At 39.2% G+C, this 17,237-nt stretch overlaps 1 long non-coding RNA gene across 4 annotated transcripts in view; it reads left to right on the top strand.

Moving 5' to 3' along the window:
* The first annotated feature begins 4,545 nt into the window (after positions 1-4,545).
* The window catches only part of LOC122190491, a 35,773-nt gene continuing 23,081 nt past the window's right edge, over positions 4,546-17,237 (top strand). Inside the window, exons 1-3 of one of the 4 annotated variants that reach the window (XR_006182148.1) lie at positions 4,546-4,849; positions 6,464-7,080; positions 12,205-12,650. This is a non-coding gene — a long non-coding RNA (uncharacterized LOC122190491). Of the gene's footprint in view, positions 4,850-6,463; positions 7,118-12,204; positions 12,651-17,237 lie in introns of those variants that run through there. The other 3 variants (XR_006182146.1, XR_006182149.1, XR_006182147.1) reach the window with 3 other exon arrangements.

Here is a 17,237-nt window from a genome sequence, read left to right as displayed (position 1 = left end):
AGGAAGGAAGGAAGGAAGGAAGGAAGGAAGGAAGGAAGGAAGGAAGGAAGGAAGGAAGGAAGGAAGGAAGGAAGGAAGGAAGGAAGGAAGGAAGGAAGGAAGGAAGGAAGGAAGTCTTAATGCACTAGAGAGGGAAAAGCTCATTAGCTTGCATAAAAACAAAACTCATGAACCCATAAGATGGTTATCAAGGCTTGCAGTACATTGAATTGCAGCAACTCCATCTGCCCCAACAGCTAATAGCGATTCAACATGCTTATACCCTTTTGAGAAGTAGGTTACAGCTCTGATAAAATTACAAATCCTTTATGGCCTTCACATAACGCCAGATGCTTCTGTATGTACAGATACACATTTGCCTGCTCTCAGTTTGCTATCTTTAGAGGTAGGATGGTTCAAAGTACCATCAGTGGCCCAGAGAGTGGCCACATTAACACACCAGTGATTATAGATTGCTGATTTCATTGACCATAAACTCTTCTGAGACAGCTAAAATTGCAAGATAAGCCCATCAGATTATACATATTAGCAGAAAATGTTATCTCAGAACTGTTATAAAACGCAAAGTGTGGTGTGCTTTTGGAATTAGAACTACTTTATCCCCAGGGTTTAGACTGAAGTTGCACAAGTTGTCTCAGAAGACATGTTCTTCCTGTAATTCATTTGCCTTGTGAACTCATTATAACCTTCAAAAAGACAAGGGTATCTCATTTTGGACAAGAACTATTGTGGCAGTGGGTGTGTACAGTTTTTTCATGTTGATGTGTTTCTTCATTGTTAGAATTTACTGAAATTTCCAACACCAGAAAAATCAAAGTTTTTAGATTAAAAAGATGAACACGTCATTCTAATATTCTGGCAATATACATATGTTTATAATGTTATAGGATGCATGTTCTTCTTAACCTTCCAGTAACAGTATATTCTCTAGGCTATTGTTTCAGTCTTCAAGCATGGATTTAAATCTATTAAGTCTGGTAAAATTAACACTTTTAACTACTCAAGACATTTTCTTTCATTACAATGTGATTTTTTTTTAAAGGGCCACCAGAAAACTTAATGCATAAAATGACATACAAATACTGACAGATACAGTTAATCACAGTGTATTTATCATATCTAAATACATCTAGATTAATTTTATTTCACTGTTGACTTTTTCTGGAGTTTCAGATTATTGAGTCAATACTTCAGGCATGCTAGATTATGAGTCTAGCTGACACTTAAATCTCTCAAATACTGTTAAACACGCATTAAGCAAAGAAGCATTAAAGTGGAATCCAAGCAGATGTGTTAGGAATGAGTGTTGATTGCTGAGAAATACTTGAAGTCATTTTACTGAGCTTGCAAAGCGACCATGTACAAGCAGAAGAAACAGCCTGAAGACTGCATGGCTTTTCACTTGTTAGACTCTGGAAATGTGTAAGAGGGCAAACAAAATAAAACAGTGCCACGGTGTCTTCCTTTCTCATGAAGGCATGTTAAAGCTCCCTATCACATATCCAAGCATCGAGGGCCAAAAAGGCTTTTAACTTATACAACAGCTTGCAGGTCTGACACAACAGTAAAGGATATGTCATGCTAGTGATGCCTCTAGATGATTTCCAAAAATGCCAGAAAGGCATTGTTTTACTGAAACATTTCAGCATGATAAAAGAGAACCATTCTTAATTTTAGGTGAATTTTGACATACTGACTTCATTCTGATTATTAGGTTCTGTTTAGTAAAAGCAAAACTAAACGATGCAATGCACTGCAGATCTGGTGAATGCATGAGCCTGAGGAAAAGCTGAAAGTGTAGCAGTATTGTAAACCAGGGGTATAGGTGCACATGCAAACAATTGGAGAGCATGACATGGGTCTCAAGTCATATTGCTCCTGTTAACAGCCTCCACACAGGTCACTCTAGTGAAGATCTGGCTATCCAAAGCAGTGTGGCAATGTTATTATAAGAAATTGCAGCCCTCAGGGTGGTAAATTGGAGAGAGAAAAAGGACGATCTTCACAATTACTTCAGTCACTAATGACAAATTCATTGGTTGTAAAATGACTACTACATCTTGCATGCTGCAGCTAGGTCAGATTGCCTTGGTGCGTGCAGTGTCCCTGAGGGCCCACAGTGTCTAAGAAATCAGCAAGAAAAAGCATAGACACCTATAGATAACTGACAGAATGAAACTTCAGAGGTATCACATTGCAAATTGACATGTCTAGTATAGTAAAAAGAAAATCGTTGCCTTTTGCAGATCCAACCCACAGTGGTATAAATATATAATGATATGTGTATGCTATATTTACTGCATATAAATGCAATTCATATACATGCAGAAAAAACTTACACAACTCAGATATTGACATAATAGGCTCCTTTTCAGTGGTAATCTAAGGGCTAAATTGCATCTTGTAGGCATGGACCTTCAGTGGAGCAGCAGACACCTTGCCATTCCAGAAGGAATTTCCTCTTTCTGTTTAGTAGAGAGGGAGCACAAGCTCTGTATGGAAATAATGCAGTACATTTATCATTCTGTAGGAAGCCAAGAAAATGGGCTAAGGCCTCATCCTGCTGCTCTCTATTCTCCTCTACCCCTTTTGAGGTAATAGATAGAGAACAATTCCTGTTCCACATTTAGCTCAGAGCCTGCAATTCTGCCTGTCCTTCACGCAGACTTGGCAAAATGATAAAAGCATATAGGGCCCCACGTTCTTTTCTAGTTACTAGAAAGTCTCAGTCCACAAAGTAATTTCATTTTGCTTATCTACAGCGCTTACATAAAAAGCGAGTAGAATATATCAGGAGTACCTTACTGTGTATTTATGTTTGAACAAATGAGATCAAGATATTTGCATTTGTAAAAGCAAACGGTCTGGATGATCCTTAATTCTCTGAAAAAACCATTCTAGGATCCTGATTTGAGATCATGGCAGAGCATAACACCAAATCCAGATTTTCTGTAATAGTTGAGGAATACAATTGGTAACCCTCCTCTCTCATTTGTCTGATTCTAGAAAAATGCAACTAGCTGTCCAAGTCCACCTTAAAAATCTATACCTGGATGCAGAGAACAAAGTAGTACTCAATCTAAAATGTCCTGCTTTTGCTTTTTTCTTTTTTTTTTTTTTCTCTGTTTCTTTCAACAAATGGACAGAAAACGAATATAAGTCTCATAAGAACCCTTTAGGCTTTCAGATATAAAGTGAGTCGCTTTGATTACCCTCAGGGTGTCAACACAGATATAGAACAAAGTCCTTCAACAGTCTAGCAATTAGTTGTGAAAATTGCTTTTTTTTCTTTTGCTAATGTGAAGTTTTGGCAGTAAAATACCAACAGTGTCTTCCTCTAATGTGGTACTGGCAAAAATATCTACTGACCTTTTTCTCAGGGTGTCTCTAATTATGCAAGTTAATATTTCTTGTATGCAGAACTTCTAGTAAGGGAACGAGGGAAATATTACCTCCTATACAATGATAATAAAGTGCTTGTTTCGGATGTAAGAACATTGTTACAGCTGAACTCCCAATTGTTATTTAATATATAAAATGAGGTTCTGGAAAGTAGAAGTTTGTATGGCAATTGTTTTAATTAATTAAAAAAATAAATAAATCAAGGAATATTAAAGGTTTTTTTTTTTTTTTTTCCATAAATGAAGATCCACTAGCTGAGGATCCAACTTGAATTGAAACTTGGAATCACAGTGGGGTTTGCTGGGTTTTTATGTAGATTTTACATGGACATCTACTACAACCGTGGCTCTGTGAGAGGTTTTCAACCCTTCTGCCTAAAGCAAACATGGGCCACATACATAACTGCTGAAATTCTCCCTTCAGTCACTACTGCATGTATATCCATTTCACAAATTTATTGCAATATGCTACAAAAGCAGCAGCCTTCCTAAGGAGGGAAAATGACCAAAAGTCCCACAGAGAGCTGAGAACAAGAAAGCGAAAGATCAGATTTAAGGCACAGATATCTCTAAAAGTTTACAGACCTCATCTAAGAGAACTGCAGTTTCATATTTACTGAGTTTTAAATCCATTTCTAAAGTGGAAAAAAATTAGAATGTTCCAATGGCTTAATTAACTTAACTTTTATATGCTAAAAGCAGATCTCTTATTAAAGTATTAAAATGCTTCTGGTTTCTAGTTTGCTATAAAAAACAACTTTCTAAACTACATACATTTTTTTCTAATAAAATAAGTAGAGAACACTAATAAATGACCTGAATTTTACACTGGGAAAGTGATGATTCTGAGGCTCTTTTCATTTCAGATTATATTCAGATCTCAGTCCTGTTTATCTTCCAAACATAATCACAAGAAGTTATCAAGGCCTTGCAATCTGTGACCTCAAACGGGGAAAGTCCCACATAAACAAGGATTGTGATAATATTTAGGCTGTGATCTTGGCACAGCATTAGACAGAAAAAAGGGTGTGGAGGAGAAGCCCCAGTCAAAATGATTGGTGCTGTGATGCTGTTTCCTTTTTTGTTGTTCTAAACAGACAGTTGCAATCTACAGACGAGAAATCCACCATTCCTCTGGGATCCCGTTTCCAAAACACATTACCCCATTTCTTGGAACCACTGATGCTTTCTGTCTGCATTGACTCAAGCTTCTACACAGGCAGTGACTCTTAAAAACAGACTCTACGTCAGCCATAAGAAAAACTTGATTCCCTGTTATCAGTCATAGTGTCATAGCTTGAATCTTTCTGTCAACCTGGAATTGGAAATTCGCAGGTCTCGAGATACAGAAATGAAGGTCAAGGAAGTGAACTGAAGAAAGTGAATGAACTGAGAGAGGAAGGGAAGGTGACATTTCAAGAGAAGAGAAGCTTTTGAAGTTAACACAGGTAATGTTCCTTTCTCTTTTGGGAATATTTTGAAAGCTCTCTGTTAGGGAACATAAAATCTGGGAAACCTCTGCATTTATTGTTGTTAGAAGCTTCTAAAATACGGGGCCCTGCTTTTTGTTTGTTCCTGTGAAATGCACCAGGAGAGAGCGCAGATTTTCTGCCCTGGTAAGTAAAGATTGTGCAGTAGTTTTCCATGGTTAAATAGGAGTTGTTTTTTTCAGGGAGGAGGGAAGTTGTTCCCCTTCAGTTTGAAAGAAAGTATTGCACTTTCTGGAAAGGTTGTTCAGGAAGTGCAAAATATAATACTTGTTCCCTCAATAAACCTCCTCAGGTGGACCTTCATCAGCTGCAATTCCCACATTGTGCTACTCACATATGCCCACTATCTGATGACTTAGCCAATAAGGCCAGCCCCATTTTGGGACCTGCCTCCCCTGAAATCAGTTTCTCCCAGTAAATTAGACTGGCAGCTGAGATAAGCTAGAGCAGATCTAAGAGGCCAGCCACAGTGTTCCTTTCTGAAATTTGCTTTCTGCTGTTATCAGACGGAGTCACAGTGTCTTGAACTCCAGCATCAAGGCTCATGCAGCTTCCCTGGCTGGGGAGAACACCCACAGTGACTGTGCTTTTCTTTTGAGGGATGGGTTAGGAGTTATCTTCAGATACAGCTTTTGTCAAGCTGTCCTTTTATGTCTCTAAACCATACATATCCAAAAATTATGAGGAGCGTGTATTAAAAAAAAAGAAAAAGAAGAAAAGAAAAAGAAACATTAGTTGTGTGCAACCTGGGGATAGGAGATAGAAAATTCTGAACGCTTGTTTTTGGTCTACTGAACGGAAAAGCAAAATGCTAAATAGAAAACCTTCTGGGCTATTTCAATGTGCCCTGTCTTCAACAGTAATATCTACCTTGGTTCAACACTGCAAGTATTCCAACTCTGCTTTTGTTTAAGGGACCCTCTGGTTTATGTAGGTCAGCTTCTCCAGTGATTATTTTTCTGTGAATTTCTCAGGAGATGATGGCTGATGTGAGTTTTTTCCCTTTACTTTATATCTATGAGCATGATGTTCTACAGATTCACAATCTGAAAGATGCAGTGATTTACAAATAAACCAACCAAAGTGAGAGTGGAAAAAAAAAACCTCTGAGTCTCAAATATAAAACCAAAGAAAAAGCTGGCTTGTCTTTGTTTCAGCAGCACTCTGACTACCCTAATAAAATGAAAAGAAATAGTACTCTCAGGAGGATAAAGACGCTTTTATGGGACTTCAGGAGAATTAATTGTATCAATTTAGCAATGCTGAATACCTAATAATGGTAAGCAGCTGAGAGTGACTCAGCATTGCATCAAGTGTGCCCATTCTCTCAGGAAGTGTTTCAATTCAACATGAGAACCAGACTGTAACTTTTTTGTGATTGACAATGACTAAGACACATATAAGATGCTGGAGCATTGAGTCATTCTTCTTGTTTTTCTCACAGCTATAGCAGAAGAAATAATTCAGTGAAATACCTTAGTTAGATTCTCAAAATGAACCCAATTATGCTTAAGACTTCAGGTGGTTTTCTAATATATTATGCCCTTTTTGATGCCCCTTTTTTATTTTCAGAAGGCAATCTTGTTGCTGGCATCCATCTCCAGAACTCATCTCACAGACCTGCAAGCTGTTGCTGGCTCCGGTACCACGAGGCAAGTTTTGTCTAGCTTGCTGTTGCTGTGCACAAGGTGACCACACTTTCATGATTCTTCAGGATTTTTATTTGTTCTGATAGCCACTATAACTCCTTCAAAAAAGAAAGCTGAATTTTTGACCATTCTGAACTCTCTGCTGTAGCCAGATGCTGCACTCTTCTGTTTTCTAGGAACTTCTCTTGTGAAAGATTCAAGATTCAAGAAAAGGAATGAAAAAGAAATAATACCCTGTTGGTCCATGACATCAGAAGTAGATGTTGGTGGTATGGCAGTAGAGGCTGAACTTCCACTAATATTCTGATACACTTTTTTGCCATGTGACAGATGGCAGCAGAGAAGCAGTCTGACAAACTGGCATCTGGCATGAGAGTGCATATGAAGCAAAGATGTGTCATTAAACTCCTTCATGCAGAAAAAAATTGCATCCATTGACATTCATCAATGCTTGCTGGACATTTATGGAGACAAAACAGGGGATGTGAACACAGTGAAGTGGTGGATGGTGTGTTCCAGCATTAGCAACAGCGACAGCGGGTTAGTGCATCCACTGATACAGACTTTTACAATCATGGTATGCAGGCTCTTGTACATTGATGGTGAAAATGCACAGCTAGTGGTGATGACAGTGTTGAAAAATAATTTTTTGTGGCTGGGAATTTGTTCTACCAAATAGTTTTACTGTTTTATTTATATATCTTGTCACTTGCATGGAAATAAATAGAAGGCATTACTTTCAGAGCAACTTACATACATACCCAGTCTTGCAGCCTTGTGAAATATGGCACTGTATCCTGAAGGAAAATTAAGCAGCTTATTTCCTGAAGGATATTCTAATACTCATGAACAAGAATTGATTGGTTTAAAGTGATAGCAAAAGTACTAACACCAGCATATTCAGGCAGGTTGTAGTTTAAAAGACAGTGTGCCAGCACAAAACCACCACACAGAATTTTAAAATGTTCATACTTATTTCTACTATTCGTGTTGAGCCTTGCAACTCCTTCCTTCCAGACAGCTTTGATAAGTATTTACCACTTTAACCCCTAGTAATACGCATGTCCATCCCTTTATATGATATTTTTAAGTAGTATACACTCTCAGGCCTTAAATGCAGCCTCAGAGCCACCTTTCAAATGTGCATCTGTATTACCAGTGGTCACAGGTCCCTGCTTTAGCTAGCCTACCCATGGGGCAGATATGTGCTAATTGAGGTTCAGGTGGTATCTCTTTCTTTGCTGCAAATTTCTCTGTGTGACCAATGCAACAAAAATATTTAGGATATGTGGAATTTACCAGATTATTTCTAAATTTTCTCCCATATTCCTCCAGCCACTGAGATCTTTTTTTTTACTGACCCTCCTCATTTCTAGGGAATTTACATACTGCAAAAGAACAGGCTCTAATTTTCTGTACCAATAATCTTTTGGATCCATAACAGATAAGCTAAATAGGTAAAGAAACAGTAGAAAGAGTATTGTAGGAAGGTTTTCCCTCTGCTTTTCTCTTCACATCTATTCTGAGTGCTGGATATTCCCATTGTTATTGTCTTTTCAGCATCAGTTCAGACTTTCTGTCAGGAATACATCGACTGTTCTCCCCTCCTGAAATTTTAGGACAGACAGGGCACTAAGCTACAGAGATCTAGTTAGAGGGAAACATAGGTTCCTGGTGTCCTAAAATAATCCAGTGAAGTAAAACAAAAAGGATGGCAGATCCAATGATCTCAGAGGCAGACATTTTCCCTAATGGAGCTCTATGCTCCTTCTTCATGTGTTCTTTTGACAGGCTGAGGGAGCTGGGTTTGTTCAGCCTGGAGAGAAGAAGGCTGTGGGGTGACCTCATTGCAGCCTTTCACTACCTAATGGGAGCCTATAAACAGGAGGGGAGACAACTCTTTGAAAGAGTACATAACAGTAGGACAAGGGGAAATAGTTTTAAATTGAAGGAGGGAAGATTTAGGTTGGATTTTAGGGGGAAGCTTTTTACTATGAGTGGTGAGGTGCTGGAACAGGCTGCCCAGAGAGGTTGTGGATGCCCTGTCCCTGGAGATGTTCAAGTACAGATTGGATGGGGCCCTGGGCAGCCTGGTCTAGTATTAAATGTGAAGTTGGTGGCCCTGCATGTGGTGTGGGGGAAGTTGGAGATTCATGATCCTTGAGATCTCTTCCAACTTGGGCCATTTTGTGATTCTGTGATTCTTTTCTGCAGAGGTAAATCAGGCAAAAATTGATATCCTATTCTTAACACCTCCAGACACACTGAATTCAAAAAGTCATCCTTATGGGTCCCTTCCAACTCAGGATATTCTACCTCTTGAAACACAAGCCAGTGTCTAACAATGAAGATGCTCCACTACCGCTGTGTGTAATCTCATTGGCAAAGAGTTCTGATCCTTTCCTATGACGAATTGTTAGTCAGATCACTGATAATCATTCCTGAGCTGTGCTGAACCACATGAGTCATACCTCTATCAGCGCAGTTACCCTCCTAGCTGTTTGTTTCTTGTTCTCAATGGTGAGACAGGCCATATTGCAGATGATTTTCACATCTCTCACCTTGCTTTTCATGCTAAGCTGTGAGTGCCCAATTTGGTGTTCCTCAGGTGCAGATCCTATCTGAGACTTAAAGATGGCTGCTGTAGGACACTGTATATGTAGCCATCAAACATAGGCAAAAGCCTCTGTAACCAGATCTCCAGTTCTTTTATCATATAGGTTGGTTTCATACAAATTTGTCATCTTCAAATCTTTGATGATCTTTGCCAGTCAATTTCTTCAGTTTTACAAACTGTTGTAAGCAGATGGAGTGGACTCATCCCATGAGTCACCCCAGCACTTTAGTGTGCACAGATCCCAGATTCTGTTCAAGCTAAATTTCCCCCATCATTCATGATTATCAGAAAATATAGTGATAATTTTTTCCCACTCTTTACCCCTCCATGCTACTATTTGCTGTAAATAAAATTCACTTCATGTCCTGAAGCTAACTGCATTGCAAGTTTCTAGTCCTTAGTGTCTTCAGATGCAGAGCTCTTCACAGGAGTCCAAGATACACTGAGGGTGTCTTGAGTGCATCAAAAACTTCCTATTTCCTTGCCAATGGATCTTCAAGTAATCTGATATTTCTAAGGATTTTTTTTCTGATTTTTGGTCATCAACTTTAGCAAAAAGCTGAGTCTCTTTCTGTCTGTTAGCCACCATTATTATTAACCATTAATAATTCTTTCTTGACGTGTAAAACCACAAATAAAGGAGTCACTCTGAGACTGGACAATAATAGTTCATGTATTTGAAGGAACACTAAATTTCTACATCTCCTTTTCATCCTATATATAGGTGTTTCGACCCAGCCTGATCTTTTTCCCTATAATCTGTAGAATATCCAGAGTTGGAAGGGAACCATAAGGATCATCAGGGTTTTCAACCTTCTCCGTTCAACTGCTTGTCAATTCTTTCCTGGTTTCCTAAGGTAGTAACCTCTCCTAAGTTTGCTGCTTCTAGATTTGATACAACAGGATCTGTTAAAATTGAGATATGTTTTAGGCTCATCAATAAACACTCATATGAAAAGTCCTCTTCCTGCAGAGAGGGCTGTACAGTGATTCTGCCTTGTACTGATGTCTTGCACCAGGAGGTGCCAGTCTGTTATGATCCCAGTAAGAAAGGCACTCAGACTGCCTAAGGTGTCAGATAAAATATGTTACAGCTAACACTGTAAGGAAAGAATAGTATAAATGATCTGACATCTGTTTAGATGGTGGGAACTCCAGATGGTGCAGCATGAAACAGGCTCCAGTCCATCCACAGTAATGCAGTGCAAAATCTGCCTATAGGAGAGATTCCACCCTTTCAGTCATAAGACCTAGTCTTTTCTTAGAAGAAAACAGCCATATTCATCATTTTTACTGTTAGACAGAAACAATGCTCTCATGAGAGCTTCTTGCAGCGCTATCAGATAAAGACAAGGCCATGCAGGAGGTGTAAGTGCTGGCACTGTGTGGAAGCTGCCTGCAGCTCCTCCATTACAAGCAGCCACCTGGTTTTGCCCTCCAGCCACCAGGTTAGTGCAGCACAGTGCTGGTCTAAGAGCCACACTGCGAGCAGCATGCACGGGTCTGTGCCTGCTCAGGGTAACTGTACTGTGGAGCCTTCAGCCCTTGATTTACAGTGGCCTCCAGGTCAGAATCAGTACAGCTACCTCTTGCCCTACATTTCATTTCAGGATTTCAGAAGGTCAAGTTCCTTTTTGCAGTAAGACATAAAACCGGCTGTATAAGTGTGCAGTGGAGACAAAAGGCACTCTGGAGATACACAGATAAAAAGCTATCCAAAAAGTCTGTTAGGTGATGCTGCTTCTTTCTTCCCGTGTGCTCAACTGCAAATATTTGGAGTGTCCATATGTCCCCATTTCTGCTGTTTGATCACTAGTTTTCCTTTCAGGGAAAAAAAAAATAATTATTTTGTATGCTGAAACTGTGAAATATTGGCAAAAAAAAAAAAAAAAAAAAAAAAAAAAAAAGAAAAAAAAAGAAATGAAATGTCTCATTAAGCCTCTGGAAATAACAAGTTCTAAAGACAGAAAAAACTTAATTTTCTTCTCTCTGCATCAGAGACAGAGATGCAATGTAGATCTTCACAATTAGATACATTTACTGTCAGAAATATCCCATTTCACAAAGGTGCTGCTCTTCATAGGCTCCCAGTTAATTACAGTGCGTAAGTGATTTGCTAGGGAACTAGAGAAAATATGCGCTGGTTGTGGGTGCAAGAATAAGGCAAAGTCATTAACATGGTTCCTCACCCCAAATATGATGTTGCGAGTGGCAGCTGAAGGGTTTATGTGACACTGGGACCACAGTGAGTCAGTAAAAGTTAAGTCAGAGAAGTCAGAAAGCACATGGCTGACTCTGGTTACGTGGAGCTGAAAGAGAAGAGAGAAACACGTTTGAGGAACAAATCATGTCACTCCAACTATGACACAACACTCATACCCAGTGGGAAATCCATGTATACAAGTGAGAAAATGTACAAAAGGAGTTTAATATGAGCCATTACTGAAGTCGAGTCAGCAGCAGCAGGAGGCACTACGCAGCGCAGGGTGAGATCAGTCACATTGCTGAGCAGCATCTGCAGTGCTGGGTTGGAACCAGCACACCAACAGGAAATGGCACCAACAGAGCCTAGCAAAAAGCACTGAAATGTCTCACACAGCCTCTTCCGTGCTCGCTAAAGGCTGTAAAGCATCATAGATTGTTATCTGCCCTGTTTTCTGTAAGAAAAAATAAAAAATAAGCATTCACATTCCAAGAAGCACCGTGCAAAAGAATGAGCAGTTAAACAAAATGCCTTTCTCTGCTCCATGATGGATTTGTCAGTGCAGGTGATGCTGGCAACCTAAAGAAACATGTGCCTGAGTAACATCCCTGTGGCCTATGGAGAAACATTGCGAGGAGTTTAGTCAGGGCACATAAAAGCACTAGCCATGAGCTGACAGAAGGACACTGATAGCAAAATGAGAAATGATACCAAGGGTCTTTCCAGAGGCAACTTAACTACCAAAAATGGTGAGAAGAATGAGAAACAACTAAAATATAGTAATGCATTTGGATTAGATATATGATTAATTCACCTTTCTGTTCTCTCTTCCTATCTTTTTCAGAGAACATCCCAAGTTACAGCACATCACGCTTTTTTTCTCCACCCACATCCCCTCTGTTTTCTCATACTGACCTCACAGCTTTTATTCTTCCTGGCAGAGATACTTTTTGTCCTGACTCAGTTTATGTATACAAATGAAGTTGTAATGTACAGAGGTCAGAGCTGCTCTGATGGAAGGCTGCTGGTGCCTCTCCCTGTGCATGCCCCCACATAAAACAGGTGGATTTAGTCTGACTCTATGACTCTAATCCTTTTCTCATCAGACCATGACTAAAGCATAGAACTGATTTTTTTTTTTTTTTTTACTTAAAACAATTTGATTTTCCTATCCTCCTTAAATTCAAAGTAAATAAAAATGAAATAAAAAAGAAATCAGAGCCATATTTGTTAAAACTTTCCAAATAAAATTACTTTTGGATGGAAACCATTTCTGAATGTTATTAGACATTAAAAGCAGGATATTAGAATATAAACATGATGAACCACAGCACTGTGACCGTAATAAATTCTTCTGGCACTGAGAGCAAGATGGCATCAACCTTTCACATATCTAAATGCTTGTATGTACAGATGAATTTCAGATCTCAACCTGCTCTGCCCAGAGTTCTGAGAGATCAGCAGGATTCTATTATTTGCTGTGTTACAGTATATAGGCAAGCGCCATAGCAATTCGACCATCAGGCACATTCAGGATGACACATCCCATCTAATTGCCCACATTCATCTGTGGCCAAGGGCTTCCCCAGAGATGGGTTGGGCTCAGCAGGGCAATCGTCTGGCAGAATGGCTCTGCCCCCACAACCTGGCAGCAGCCTCTTCTTCCTTCACTTATCCCCTCCTTTCCGCAGGCCCAGGAACAAGAAATATCTTCCTGTGGTGCTAGGACAGCTGGCAAGACAAAGATGGCTGCAGGGGAGAAGAGAGAGACTGGCAATATATAGCTGTGCGTGCACATCTGCTCTCTGCTCAGGGTTACTGCTGGCAAGCAGCAGCCTGCGGAGATCAGAGGGCACTGCAAGATTCATCTTGTTTTTTGCCATTTTGTGCTGCTCTTTCCCTTGTCCCTGCAAACCAAAACTGAACTGCAGCCTCCTCTGTGGTGAAGCACGGATGCTGGATAACAGAGGGCAGCAACAATTGTACAGAAATGCTTGAAAAGATATGCACTGAAGTAGACCATGATGAGCTCTGAAACAGGGGTGGTTTGGATAAGTTGAGAGTACTTGCAAATATACATGCTTGTATGTTTTTTATTAACAATGATATCATCAGATATGTATTCATTTTTACACATGAGGGGGAAGCTCTTGAAGGAACTTTTCCAGTTCGTATCCTATCTTCTGTCTGCTCAAACAAAATGAAATTTTCACATGGATGCCTCCTTGTACCCCACCCCCTCCTTTTTTTCCCCAGCATAGAATGAATCAATGATGGCATTCAGTTCCATACAAACACCTTCAAGAGGCTTACTGAAGAGTATATTCAGCTCTTGTGTGCTTTGGATCCCAAGATAATTTTGGCCTGACTCACTCTTGTTCTGAGAACAAACCAGAAAGTTAAATTTCTTATGCATTTCCTTTCTTCTTGTGCGAGTAATTCTTAAAGGCTTTAATAGCAAGTGGTTATGGATCATTTCTCCCTAAATAACTTGTTTTCTTTACCCTCAATAAACCTGCATTTTTGTCAGTGCACCAGCTTACTGTGCCTCCTGTTGTAGTGAGTCATCATGAAGCCTTGTCAGCCCCTCCACAGCCTGGCACACCAAGCAGTGCCACGCAGGAGAGCTGGAGAAGCTCAGCTCATGTGTGGCAGCCCCAGCACCCACATGGAAAATGTGCTTACCCATTGTTTTCAGTGCCTTAAAAGGCAGGGGCTTGTATGGAATGTGGGAAGCAAAAGAAACCTTCAGAAAAATAAGAGAGAGACTTATTCCTAATATTCTGAATGATAATTTTAAACGTCCCCAAAATATAACTAAAATACTATATAAATTTCAGACTTTCCTCATCAATGATAGGAACAGCAGCCAAAATTTTAAATAGGACTTTCTATTCAATTTTTCTGAATGTACAGCTTCTTTTCACATGGCATGTGAAGTAAGGATTTCCATCAAGGAAATTCTACTAAAGAAAGACCCTCTTTGTTCAAAAAAAAAAAAACAAACAAAAAACAACCCTAAGCCAATTGGCTTTCTTGCCATCTAATGCCCCAATTTTCAGTGCTTTCTGTGGAGGTCTTCTACAGATTGCGAAGTCTTGTAACAAAGTTTGTTTTCTGAAAATCACAACCACTGGGTAAGACAGAGGTTTATTTATTAAATAATTACTAGTCAGAAGAAAGAGGACTTAATAGGCCTATATATTTCCCCTGAGTCATTACTGATTAGGCTTAGGATGGTCGATACTCCCAGAGTACTTTTTCAGTGATTATTTTTTGAGTCATTTTACTGTAAAAGTGTGTCAGAAATAGTATTAAAAGATAAGATGTTGTTAGGGCACATATTAAAAGAGAATTTTCTGCTACTTTTATAAAGAAGGTGGCTGGCATTTTACATGCAATTCTAAGTATAGTAGAAGGCAGCGTCAAGAATTTCTGGCTGTACTTTGTCTGACTGTCCTCCACAGATAAGGAGACTCTTAATTCTTAGTAGGCCAGGATGGAACAGCTGCTGGAGCTTAGAGTGCTGCAGATAAAGGGAGAATTGCTGGTGGATGAAACAAGGAGTCAAGGTGAAACTGAATCTCTTTCTCCTTGCCATCCTAGGCATTTGTGATCCAGCTGGCCGCAGCTCCTAGTTTGAAAGTACTTGTCTGCCTTTTTTTTCCTCCCCTCCTTATCTCTTTAATAAAGGACTCTCTGAAAGCTCAGAGAGACACAGAGAGGCTCCGTTTCAGAAATGGGGGTGGAATCTCCAGGGTTTCTTTTTCATGTGAGTATGACAGATGGAAAATGTTTCCGAGGGAAGTCTGCACAAGTGGCGGCCAAGAACTCCATGTGTAAATGCACTTGGCAAACTCAAGAGAAAAAAACACCTCTGCCTCCTGCTTGAGAACTGCCTCATTCCATGGCTCTCTGAGCACATGACACATCCCTTTATTTTAATGATGTCTGATGGCAAGCCTAGGTCTGGCAACTCAATCAGTGCAGGGTACACCTGAGCCCCAGGAGCAAACTGCACCTGCTGCCAGACCTGATTCAACACTTCTACTAGCCCAGAAGATGCACTGAAATATAATAAAGTCATAACTTTTTATTTCATTTTTCAGTATTTACACCATGGTAGTGGGATCAGAACCTGAATATACATATTTTGGCATTGTCCAAACAGTTCAAAACATTTGTTGGATGTTCAGGTGCCTCAAGTTTCCTTCTTAATCAAAACATTTAACCAAAGGCAGGGCTATGGATGGATTTGAAGGCCTTGATAAGCACAAAATTGGATTTACCATCAGTCAAGCTTCAGCCAAGAGAAATCATTTGTTTTGCTTAAACAACCTCATTAATTAGTGTTACAAAGCAAATGCACCATGCTTTGAGTCTTGTGTGATTTTGTTGTCTGAATTTAAGTATGAGGCTATTTTTTTTCTAGGATTTCAATCATAGTTACCATTTTAATTGCCAAGCCATTCTTCTTAACTCATCTTCCAGATGTTGAATGATTAAAGGGATCCTCTCCTGTTTGTTCTTGTCTCAAGGATGAAGGCATAGAGATCAGATAGATTCTGTCTCAAACTTCAGACTCTGCAACTGATATCAAATTTAGGGGTTTCATAACTTCTATCCCTTTCTCCTTCAGTTTTACCATAGAAATATATATATTCATCTCAAATCCACACCTTGAGATAGCACAGATCTAGACTATGGGTAGAGCCAATCAGCCATTACTGTTGTGATTATTAAATAATTGCACAAAAGGTGTCTTTCCTCTGTGCACAATGGCTATTTTGCCTCTGGGCCGCAGGTCAGAAGTCCAGATTTTACTGTTTTCTCTGGGGTAGATGTATAAAAGTGGTAACAGTTATACCTCTTTGATGTTTGATCTCTTGTGACTCTTCCACTCTAAATAATTGTGTTGGCACCTAGCAAATCCGAGAGGATACAATGAAGAAGTTGGATAGGGCAGGAGAAATTAGCATTCTACATCCAATTTCCCATAATATCTCTAAGGCTAAGCCAAGGAGCAATTTCAAAAAATCTACCATAACTTACAGAAATTGAAAGCCATCTTGAAATGAGATGTCCATTTTTGTAATAAAATAGATCAGAAGCATTTCTATGGAAAAAAAAAAATACATATATTTCCCATTTAACGTTTCTTCAAGAGAATATAGTATGCTTAAATTTGCAATACTTCTTGAAAACCAAGTTTGTTAGCTTGCTTTACTAAGAAATTCCAATGATGACACATTTATTTCCTACTCTTATATTACATAGGAATTTAAGTATGGTCATTGTGAATAAAATCAAGATATGCAATCTAATTCTACAAAGTAAGTGCATAAACTGAAAGTGCAAAAAAATGAGTATCTGAGTTGCTGGAAGTAAAAATTATACAGGATAGCCAATGCTAATAGTTCCTTATCCAACCTTGGATACCACTGGCAGACCATGTACTCTAACAGAGAGACTCTTTTGTACTGTGAAATCATATCAGAGATGTGTTTTTAATTACCAGGAGACAAAAGGACCTCAGTTTTTACATCTTGTCTGAAATACAGCACACATAATTATGCTGAGATAATTATTCATTATGGACTCAGCAATCTGACACCTACTGGTTCACCCACATCATTTTATTGTAGTGCCCACATTTTCCTTTGAGGTGCCAATCTACAGGCTTGATTTCAACTTCATTAAGGCAATGAGAATGTTTAAGATAATTTTAATGTGGGATGCAGCAGGACTTGCATTTTAATCAAGCTCAGCATTTAGTCAGAAACATTCCCAAAATAAGAAACTGTAGGAATTATTTATTACCTCACTGGAAATGCCATATCCATGTCTTTTTCCATGGTACACGGTAAAAAACATGGC

The sequence above is a fragment of the Lagopus leucura genome, unplaced genomic scaffold (genome assembly GCF_019238085.1).
Source record: "Lagopus leucura isolate 7727_CA_CO unplaced genomic scaffold, USGS_WTPT01 Super-Scaffold_100159, whole genome shotgun sequence".
Lineage (NCBI taxonomy): Eukaryota > Metazoa > Chordata > Aves > Galliformes > Phasianidae > Lagopus > Lagopus leucura.
This window is presented reverse-complemented; position numbering and strand designations above follow the sequence as displayed.